This window comes from Canis lupus, chromosome 17, assembly GCF_003254725.2.
Source record: "Canis lupus dingo isolate Sandy chromosome 17, ASM325472v2, whole genome shotgun sequence".
Taxonomy (NCBI): Eukaryota; Metazoa; Chordata; class Mammalia; order Carnivora; family Canidae; genus Canis; species Canis lupus.
Genome location: NC_064259.1, coordinates 57,759,647 through 57,771,292, shown reverse-complemented (window position 1 = coordinate 57,771,292; position 11,646 = coordinate 57,759,647). Strand labels below are relative to the sequence as shown.

The 11,646-nt window shown below is 39.3% G+C and overlaps 1 pseudogene; it reads right to left on the bottom strand.

Moving 5' to 3' along the window:
- Nucleotides 1-2,461: 2,461 nt before the first annotated feature.
- LOC125752750 (glyceraldehyde-3-phosphate dehydrogenase-like) lies at nucleotides 2,462-8,784 on the bottom strand (annotated as a pseudogene).
- Between the last annotated feature and the right edge of the window lie 2,862 nt (nucleotides 8,785-11,646).

The following is an 11,646-nucleotide window of genomic DNA, read 5'->3' as shown; positions in this document are numbered from 1 at the left end:
TCATCCATGCTTTTCTCAGGCCCAGCTAGTACCCTTATGATTGCTGTTTTAAATTCTGGGTCAGGAATATTATTTATATGTTTTGATTATATTAGATCCCTGGTTATGACCTTTTCTTGTTCATTCTTTTGGGATAAATTCCTCCATCTTGATATTTTGTCCAGGTGTCTGTCTTCCTGTGTGTTGGGAAAGCCCATTATTTTTCCTGCTCCTGAGAGTAATAGCTTTATGAAGAAGAGTTTCTATGATGTTCAGGGCCCAGTGCTTCAGGAAGTGTCTCTGGTTTGTGGTGCGTGCCCTCTGTGCTCCATTTTGGTTGCTCTATCCCTTAAGTCAGTTCTCTGCAGAGTTTTTCCTTACCTACAGTAGGGAGTGTTAGGACATTGGCCAGAGTGTGGTGATTTTTAACTAAGTGTACCCTCGTCTGCTTGCTAAAGGTACTATTAGCAATACTATTTCCTTTAGAACTGAAGTCTTGCAGGGATTCCTAGGTAGCTCAGTGGTTGAGCTTTTGCCTTTGGCTTAGGGCATGATCCTGGGGTCCTGGATCAAGTCCCACATCAGGCTCCCTGCTTTTCCCTCTGCTATGTCTCTGCCTCTCTTGTGTGTCTCTTATGAACAAATAAATAAATCTTTTAAAGAACTTAAGTCTTGTAGAACTCTCTGGTCAGGAGACATGATGTGGGCAATGGCTTTTGTTGGTCTTCTGGGAAAGAGGCCTACTGTGCTGTGAGACAAACTTGACCAAGAAGGGCAATAACAGCAGAGTGCAGGGGTGTGGGACCTTGTGTAAATGTTAGGCAGCCAGTGTAGGTGCTGTGCTGTTTCCTTCAGGTGGCTCTGTGTTTATGCTGAGGAGCAGGCGAGGGAAATGGTACTAGCCTACTCCTTTGTCCCTGGAGAAGGGAGCCCATGCCTGCTGCCCTAAGGGAAGCACTTTCAGAGGAGCAAAAATTTTACCCTCATGCAGAACAGGCATTTTTTTAGATCGCTAATTTCACACTGCCTGTCTCTGAGTCCCTTGCCTGCCTGCAGCAGCTCAATGTACCTTGGGCTCTACCCTAGCCAGACCTGCTGATTTTTAAAATTCCAAATTTCAGGGGCCTGGTTGGGACCTGCACTGATCCTCTGGGAAAGGGTTTCACTGCATTGGGACTAATGCAGGTTTGGCCCTAGAGGTCTGTCACACCAGAGTGCAGGGGTGTGGGATTTGGAGCAAGCAGCTAAACAACCAGTATCCTGCTTAGCTGCCCTCAGCAGGTGTCTCTGCACAAATGCTGAGGGGCACAGAAAGGAAATGGTGTCTGCTGGTTCTTTTGTCCCCAGAGAGACAATGCCACTTCTCACAGATGCGCTCCAAAAAGTACAAACAGTCTCTCCCTGGATTCCTTAAGTGATCCTCAGATAGTGCAGTCTGCCCCACGGCTGTTTCCCTGTGTCCTCTCTAGGAGTAGAGCAGTGCTCTCAGGGATCTACCAGCCAACCCCAGGAGCCTCTAAAACTCTAATCTTAGAGACCCACTAATTGCAAAAACTCATGAAATTCACTCGGTCTTATTTTCCCTCATCAATATCTTTGGGGAAGTGTTCTTGTGCATATACCTGTGAGCTCCACTCTCGCCTTTCTCCACGACCAGGGCTCCCTCCCCTCTGTAGTACCCATGACCCATTTCTCCTCCATACCATATCTCCACAGTTCCTATCTTCCTCAAAGTGGCTTCTTCTCTCCCTTTAGTTGTACCTTTTGCCCTTTCAATCCTCTGATTGATTTCTTGAGTAGTCAGAATAGTTTGATATTTATCTAGCTGTGTTTAAGAGACAAGGCAAGTCTTGGGTCCTCCTACTATGTAACCATCTTAGTTCTTCCCATGTTGATTTTATTCTTGAGTATTTTATCTTCCTTTGTTGCTATTTTAGATATGCTCTTTTCCTTTCCTGTATTCTAATAAGTTATAGTTGGTATATATGAACATTTGATTTTTATGTACTTAATTTTACATCCTGATACTCTGAGGGGTCTTTTTATTGCTTGAGTTTGTTTTATCATCAATTCTCTAGGGTTTTCTAGGTATACTGTCATATTATCTACAAACATAGATAGTTTTACATCATCTTTTCCAGTTAGACATAAGAATGTCTAATTGTTTTGTCTTTCTATTTGCATTGGCTAAAACCTCCAGGGTAATATTAAATAGTAGAGAATGTAACAGGTATTTTTTCTTTGTTATTGACCTTAATAGAAATGGCTTTAGTGTTTTCTCATTTTAAATACACTGGCTGTAGGAATGAGGGTGTACACACACACACACACACACACACAATTGAAGTGTAGTTGACATGTAATATTAGCTTTAGGTGTACAATATAGTGATTTGAAAATTATATACATTACAAAATACCACAAATGTATTTGCCATATCATCATATAAAGTTATTACAATCTTACTGAGTTTATTCCCTATGCTGTACTTTACATCCTTGTAACTTTGTTATTTTTTAACTGAAGTTTGTCCCTCTTAATCCCTTTTACCTAGTTCTCCAATGCCCCCATCTCTCTCCCTTCTGGCAAGCACCACGTTGTTCTCTTTATTTATGAGTCTGTTTCTTTTGTTTGTTTGATTTCTTTAGATTCCATATATAAGTGAAATCCTAGGCTCTCTTTCTCTGACTTATTTCACTTAGCAAAATACCTTCCAGGTCCGTCCATGTTGTCATAAATGGCAAGATTTCATTCTTTTTTTATAGCTCAGTATATTCCATTGTGTATAAATACCACATCTTGTTTATCCATTCAACTATAAGTTGACCCCTTTCTCATAGATTAATTAGCCATATAAGTGTGAACTTATTTCTGGGCTTTTTATCCTATTCCATTGATCTATGTGTCTATTTTTGTGCCACTACCATACTTTTATTATTATTACAACTTTGTAGTATATCTTGAAATCAGGAATTATGACACCCGCAGCTTAGTTTTCTACAGATTACTTTGGATTTTTGGGTCTTTATGGTTCCATACAAACTTTAGTATTATTTTTTTCTAGTTCTGTGAAAAATGCTATTGGTATTTTGATGGGGATTTGAATCTGTAGATTGCTTTGGGTACTATGGACATTTTAACAATATTAATTCTTCCAATCAATGAACACAGAATATCTTTCCATTTGTTCGTGTCACCTTACATTTCTTTCATCAGTGTTTTATAGTTTTCAGAGTACAGGTTTTTTTTACCTCATTGGTTAAGTTTATTCCTAGATATTATTTTTTGGTACAGTTGTAAAGGGAAATGTTTTCTTAATTTCTTTTTCTGCCACTTTGTTAACAGTGTATAGAAGTGGTATATATTTTGTATTCTATGCAACTTCACTGAATTTATTTATTAAGCTAGTAGATTTTTGGTGGGGTCTTTTTGTTTTTTTGTTTTTTGTTTTTTGTTTTTTGGCTGGGTACAGTATACTTTATTGATGGTACATTACAAGATAGGGCTCTCCAAGCCCCTCCCCTTCCTCGGGGTCTGGGATGTAAATTGGAGGTCAGGAGATTCTCAGTGTGTTGGGGGATTAAGTTGGGGCACGGATTCCCCAGCAGCTGAGGGCCTCTCTCTTCCTCTTGTTCTTGCTGGGGCTGGTGGTCCAGGAGGCTCTTACTCTTGGAGGCCATGTAGACCATGAGGTCCACCACCCGGTTGCTGTAGCTGAATTCATTGTCATACCAGGAAATGAGCTTGGTGAAGTGGTCATTAAGGGCAACGCCAGCCCCGGCATCAAAGGTGTCACTGTTGAAGTCACAAGAGACAACCTGGTCCTCAGTGTAGCCCAGGATGCCCTTGAGGGGGCCCTCCGAGGCCTGCTTCACTACCTTCTTGATGTCGTCATATTTGGCAGCTTTCTCCAGGCGGCAAGTCAGATCCACAACTGACACGTTGGGGTTGGGGACATGGAAGGCCATGCCAGTGAGCTTCCTCAGCTCAGGAATGACCTTGCCCACAGCCTTGGCGGTGCCAGTGGAAGCAGGGATGATGTTCTGGGCAGCCCCTCAGCTGCCATGCCACAGCTTCCCAGAGGGGCCATCCACGGTCTTCTGGGTGGCAGTGATGGCATGGATTGTGGTCATAAGGCCCTCCACGATGCCGAAGTGGTCATAGATGACTTTGGCTAGAGGAGCCAAGCAGTTGGTGGTGCAGGAGGCATTGCTGACAATCTTGAGGGAGTTGTTATACTTCTCGTGGTTCACGCCCATCACAAATATGGGGGCATCAGCAGAAGGAGCAGAGATGATGACCCTCTTGGCCCCGCCCTTCAAGTGAGCCCAGCCTTGTCCATGGTGGTGAAGACCCCAGTGGACTCCACAAGTACTCAGCACCAGCATCACCCCAGTTGATGTTGGCGGGATCTCACTCCTGGAAGATGGAGATGGACTTTCTGTTGATGACAAGTTTCCCGTTCTCAGCTTTGACCGTGCTGTGGAATTTGCGGTGGGTAGAATCGTACTGGAACATGTATACCATGTAGTTGAGATCAATGAAGGGGCCATTGATGGCAACAATATCCACTTTGCCAGAGTTAAAAGCAGCCCTGGTGACCAGGTGCCCAATACGGCCAAATCCGTACACTCCGACCTTCACCATCGTGTCTCAGGGACGCGGCTGGCACTGCACCAGAAGATGCGGCTGTCTGTCCAACGGGGAGGAGCAGAGAGCCCACCATTTCTTATTTTATTTATTTTTCTCTTGACGCATTTGCTAAAAGTTAATCATCTTTATCTTTTCAAAGAACTAGCTCTTAGTTTTTATTTTTAGTCTCTTTTCATTTACTTCCACACTAATTTTTATTTCCTTTCTTCTATGTTTGGGCAGTGGCATTAGTGGCTGCTCTTCCTTTTCTCTTTTCTCCTTTCTTCCTTCCTTCCTTCCTTCCTTCCTTCCTTCCTTCCTTCCTTCCTTCCTTCCTTCCTCTTTCTTTCTTTCTTTCATTCTTCTTTTCTTTCTTTCTCCTCCTCCTCTTTTTCTTCTTCCTCCTCCCCCTCCTTCCTTGTTCCTCCTTCTTTTCTTCCTTCCTTTTCTTCTTTGGCTTTGTTCTTCCTTTTAAAATTTCTTTAGGTGTAAAGTTAGTTTGAAGTTGTTCTTTTTTCTTAAGGTAGACCTCTATCACTATAAACTTTCCTCTTAAAACTGCTTTTGCTTTGTCTCAAATATTTTGACCCATGTTTCCATTTTCATTTGTCTCCAGGTACCTTTTGATTTTTCTTTCTTTTTTATTGTTGTTGACCCATTGGTTGTTTAGTAGCATGTGTTTTTTTTAGCTTCTGGGTTTGTGTTTTTCCAATTTTTCTTCTTGTAATTGATTTTTGGTTTCATACTGTTGTCACTGAAAAAGATGTTTGATATGACTTCAGTCTTCTAAAATTTATCAAGATTAGTTTCGTGATCTAACATGTGATTTGTCCTGGAGAATTTGTTCCATGTGCACTTTAAAAGTATATGTATTCTGTGGTTTTTGAATGGACTCTTCTGTATATATTTGGTTTAATATGTCACTCAAAGCCACGGTTTCCTGATTTTCGTCTGTATGATTTGTTAATGATGTAAGTGGTGTATTAAAATTCCCTACCTTATTGTCTTATTGTCAATTTCTCCCTTTATGTCTATAAATAATCGCTTTGTATATTTAGCTACTCCTAAACTGGATGAATAGTTATTGACAATTCTTATATTCTTTTGTTGGATTGACCCCTTTATCATTATACAATGCCCTCTTTGTCTCTTTGTTTAAAATGTATTTTGTCTGATATAAGTATTGCTACCCCAGCCTTTTCACTTCATTTGTATGGAATACCAGTTTTCATCCCTTCACTTTAAGTCTTTAGACTTTATTCTGAAATGAGTCTCTTATAGGCAGATATAGATGGGTCTTTTTTTTTTTTTTAATCTACTCAGTCACCCTGTATCTTCTGATTGAAGCATTTGGTTTATTTATATTTAAAGTGATTATTGATATGGATGTACTTGCATTTTTTCCAGTTGTTTTCTGGTTATTATTGTAGTTATGTTCCTTTCTTTTTCTCTTGCTTTCTTCCATTGGAATTTGACGACTTTCTTTAGTGTCATACTCAATTCCTTTCCTTTTATTTTTGTGTATCTATTATAGATCTTTAGTTTGTGTCTACCAAGAGGTTCAGCTATAACATTCTATGAATATAGCACTCTATATTAAGTTCATGGTCACACATACTAAAAACATTACATTTTTTTCTTCTCTATGCTTTACATAGAAGATATTGTATTTTACATCATTTTATTTTATATATCTTTAACTTGCTTTTGTTAGTATAATTGATTTTACTACTTATGTGTTTTAACCTCCATACCAGCTTTATAAGTGACATCTCCTATTTTTATTGTACATTTGCTTTTACCAGGGACATTTTTTCCTTTCATAATTTTCTTCTAGTTGTGACCTTTTCTTTTTCACTTGAAGAAGTCCCTTTCACTTTTCTTCTAAGGCAATTTCAGTGGTGATGAACACCTTTAATTTTTGTCTTGGAAACTTTATTTCTCCAATTCTTAATGATAATCTTGCCAGGTAAAGTATTCTTGCTTGTAGATTTTGTCCTTTAGGCGCTAGGTATGCTCTACCACTCTCTTCTGGCCTGCAAAATTTTCTGCTGAAAAACTACCTGATAGCCTAATGGGGTTTACTTTTCTCTTTTGAGATTATGCTTTTATCTGTACTTTTTGCCATTTTATTTATTATGTTCCTTGGTCTGGACATCCTTGGATAGATCTTGTTTGGAGCTCTCTGTGCTTCCTGAACCTAGATGTTTGTTTCCCTCTCCAGGTAGGTTAAGGAGATTTTCAGCTATTACTGAATTTTCTGCCCCTTTCTATCTTCTTCCTTTGGAATGTTTATAATGTGAATGTTAGTACACTCAATGTTATCAACAGGTCTCTCTCTAAGATTTTACTTATTTATTTATTCATAAGACAGAGAGCGGCAGAGACATAGGCAGAGGGACAAGCAGGCTGCAGGGAGCCCGATGTGGGACTCAACCCCAAGACCCCAGGATCATGCCCTGAGCTGAAGGCAGACTCTCAACCACTGAGCCACTCAGGCATTCCAAGAGTTCTCTTAACCTAGTCTCATTTAAAGTTTTTGTTGTTCAGCTTGGTTGCTTTTCACTACTCTGTCTTCCAGACTGCTAATTTATTCTCTTGCATCCTCTGATCTGCTGATTCCATAGGGTATATATTTTTTCATTTACATTATTCTTCAGTTCCAAGTTACTCTTTTTTATGTTTTCTATGTCTTTTTTTTTTGATGTTTTCATTGGGTTCATTGATTCTTTTTAAAACTCTAGTGAGTATCTTTATGACCATTACTTTGAACTCTTTATCAGGTGTAAATTGCTTGTTATCAAAACCAGGTGCTCCAAGGACATCCCTGTGTAAGCTTGTGCAATCTTTTATTTTGGCTGGACCATGAGAACTTCTGGCATGCTGATAGGTGGGATAGCTCGTTACACACCTAAGTTAGAGACTCTGCTGTAGCTACTGCCAGGACACTGGTGGGTGAACCTAGTGCCCTACTCCCAGGACAGCAGTTCTTTTTTGGGCAAATGCCATTCCTGAGGCTGCCCACTGGATGTGGTGGGATGAGACTTGGATAGAGGGTTACCTGCAAACCCAGTATAGATGGGTTAGGTAGGTAGGGTCTGCAGCGAGAACACCAGGAAGGGCAAGCAGTGCATCAAGGTAGAGGGACAGTGTCAGAATTGGCTCTCACATTCTTCCATCCCACTAGGCTGAAGGAAGGCAAGAAAAAAAAATGGTGCCCACCAGCCTTTCCATTTCTGGAGAAAGCTCCTGCAGGTCCCTGCCTCTTAGGTACACATCCTAAAATTAGTCAATAAATTTTCATGTATACCCCAAGCACTTTTTAAAGTGATGCTTCTATGCTGTGTCTCATGCTGAGTGTTATAGTGCCCTGGCCCTTTTAGAGTGGAGACTCCGTTTCCTATAGCCCTACACCTCTCCCAGAGCCAAGTCTCACCGATTTTTCAAATCCAGATGTTACAGTGCTTTGTCTTCCCCATGAAGGTCCCCAGGGCTGGGGATGCCCAGCATAGGATTTGATCCCCTCACTCCTCCATTCCTGTGATACCCCTCCCATTTGTGGGTCATTGCTCTAGGAATTTGGTTTCTGTCTCTGCCTTTCCTATCCTTCTGTGTGGCCTTCTCTTTATCTCTCTAGCACTGAAAGATCTCTTCTTCCAATCAACAGGTTGTTTTTCAAGTGAGTTGTGTTACATATAGTTGTTGCCTTGGTGTTTCTGTGGGAGATGAATTCAAGATCTTCCTAGCCTACCATCTTCCCCTGCTCTCATATTTCATCATGTTTAGGCTTTTTCTATCAATTCCTATTTGAGTATTTTAAAAAATTATGATGATTACTGAAGTTTGCCCAAGATTTTCTCAGCATCTGTGGTGATAATCTTAGAATTCTTCCCTTAGATATGTTAGAGAATATTGCCTCAATTTTCCTCTCTCTCTCTCTCTCTCACACACACACACACACACATAAGATATATTGTAGGTATAAAGTTAATGATAGTTATATTTCTCTTATAGATTTCATTCATTTAAGGTATCTTTCTTTGGTCCTTTGTTTTGAATTATATTTGGACTAAAATGAACATTTGTCAATCTCAATTTTTTGCTGTTAGTATTCCTTGGCATATACTTTCTACATTATTTTATTATAATAAAGGAAGTAATAGCACATCTCATACATTGTGCAATCCTTTAGTGGCAACCCAAATATTAGTTGACTTCTTCCCAAGTATGTGCAAACTATATTATATTTCAGGGATCAAATTAATGGGAAGTTCAGAAATTCCATTTTTATTATACCTAGTATCTATAAGTGTTAAATGAAATGGCTGTTTTCTTGTTATCTGTATCAGTAAGCTCTTACTCCATAGCAAACAACCACAAACTCTAAGTGCTATACAGCAATAAGCATTTATTTCTTCTACGAGCCCTCTGCTTTAGGCTGAGGGAGACCTGCCTCTCACTACAGTTCTGTAGGTCAGCTGGGGATAGCTCTATTTCACATGTGTGGCTCTAAGGCATAGGCTACTGGGACAGCAGCTACTCAGTGGAACATCACATGGTGACAGCATAGGGAAAGAAAGCAAATACAAACAACTGAGGCCTTAAGACTGAAGGTCAGAATTGCAGAGTATCACTTTTACTCACATTACATTGATCAAAGCAGGTCACATAGCCACCCAAAGTCTAGGAGTGTTGATGTATACTATCCTGATGATGAGGCCAGAGACAGATGTGGATGCAAGAAGTGTTAAGAGTTGATGACAATTTAACCTCTACATTGACCTTGTACCTATAGTTTTTTTTTCAAGGATTTTTTGTTGTTGTTGTTAAATCCATTTATCTCCATATACCACTACAAAAATAAATTTTATATTGTTTAACTCTCTCTCACTCATCTCTTGGGATAGCTGATCTATTTAATCTTATCCCAAGTTATTTAAGTTTATCCTCTTTTCTTTATAATGGCCTTATGGAGATATAATTGACTTAAAAGACTATGATAGTGTACATTTTGATTTGTAATATGTATACATTGTAAAAGTATTCCCCACATCTAGTTGACACATCTGATACCTCACCTATTTTTTTTAAAGATTTTATTTATTTATTCATGGAAGACATACAGAGAGAGGCAGAGACACAGGCAAAGGGAGAAGCAGGCTCCCTGCAAGGACCCTGATGTGGGACTCGATCCCGGACCCTGGGTCATGCCCTGGCTGAAGACAGATGTTCTCTCTTACCAAATTTCAATACAATAGTGCTGTCAACTATAGCCACCATATTGTTCATTAGATGGTCAGACTTTATTCATTCTATAGTTGAAAGTTTGTAACCCAAATTCTCCTTATTTCTTCTACCTGGGGAACACTTTTCTATTCTGCTTCTCTGAGTTTAACTTTTTTTCTTTTAGGATTCCACATACCAGTGATACCATGCAGTATTAATCTTCCACTGTTGGGCTTATTTCACTTAGCATAATGTCCTCAAGGTCTATCCATGTTGTTAGCAAATGGCAGGATTTCCTTTTTCTCATGGTTGAGTAATATTCCACTGTGTGTGTGTGTGTGTGTGTGTGTGTATCATGCCTACTCTATCCATTCATACACTGATGGACACTTAGATTGTTTCCACCTTGGCTACTGTGCATAATGTTGCAATGTACATGGGGATGCATCTATCTTTTTAATATTATGTTTCATTTCCTCTGGATATATACCAGGAAATGGGATTGCTGGATTTTGTTAGTTTTTTTAAATTTTTTGAGGAACCTCCATATTGTTTCTCTTAATAGCTACACCAATGTACATTCCCACCAATGATGCACAATGGTTCCCGGTTCTCCACCCTCACCAATACTTACCTTTTTAAAAAAAATGATAGTCATTCTAATAGGTGATATAATATCTCTTCATGGCTTTAATTTGCATTTCCCTGAAGATTATTGATGTTGAACATCTTTTTACATGCCAGTTGGCTATTTGTATGTCATCTTTGGAATAAATGCCTATTCATAATCTGCACATTTTTAAATCAAATTGTTTTTTTTTAAATTGAATTGTATGAGTTTTGAATACTTTTATATATTAACCCTTTATTGGTAAGTGATTTGCAAAAATGTTCATCCTACTCCATAAGTTTTCGTTCATTTTTTCATTTTGATGATGTCTATGATGTGGAGAAGCTTTTTTTTTTTTTAAGATTTTATGTATTTATTCATGAGAGACACAGAGAGGCAGGCAGAGACACAGGCAGAGGGAGAAGAGGCTTCCTCCAGGGAACCTGATGTGGGACTTGAACCCAGGACCCTGGGATTTGTTTGCCCTGAACCAAAGGCAAACAGATGCTCAACCACTGAGCCACGAGGCGTCCCTGGAGAAGCTTCTTAATTTAATATAATCCCACTTACTTATTTTTGCTTTTGTTGCTCTTACTTTTAGTGTCAAACCCAAAATATCATTGCTCCGACTAATGTCAATGAGCTTATCTACTATGTTTTCTTTTAGGAGTTTTATCGTTTCAGGTTTCACATTTAGTCTTTAATCCATTTGAGTTGATTTTAGTAATGGAGGAGCTCAATTTCATTCTTTATATGTGGCTATCCAGTTTTCCCTACACCATTTACTGAAGAAAATGTCTTTTGACCATTTTATATCCTTGACTCCTTTGTTGTAAATTAAATGGGTTTATTTCTGGTCTCTCTTCAGTTCCATTGATCCGTATTTCTGTTTTTATACCAATATCATACTGTTTGGTTACTAATAGCTTTGTATTATAGTTTGAAATCAGGAAACACACATCAGTAGCTTTGTTCTTCTTTCTCAAGATTGTTTTGACTATTTAGGATCTCTTGTAGTTTGATGCAAATTTTTTTTCATGCTTCTGAAAAATTTATTTTTTTAAAGATTTATTTATTTATGATAGATGGAGAGAGAGAGAGAGAGAGAGAGAGAGGCAGAGACACAGGCAGAGGGAGAAGCAGGCTCCATGCCAGGAGCCCGACGCGGGACTCGATCCCGGGACTCCAGGATCACGCCC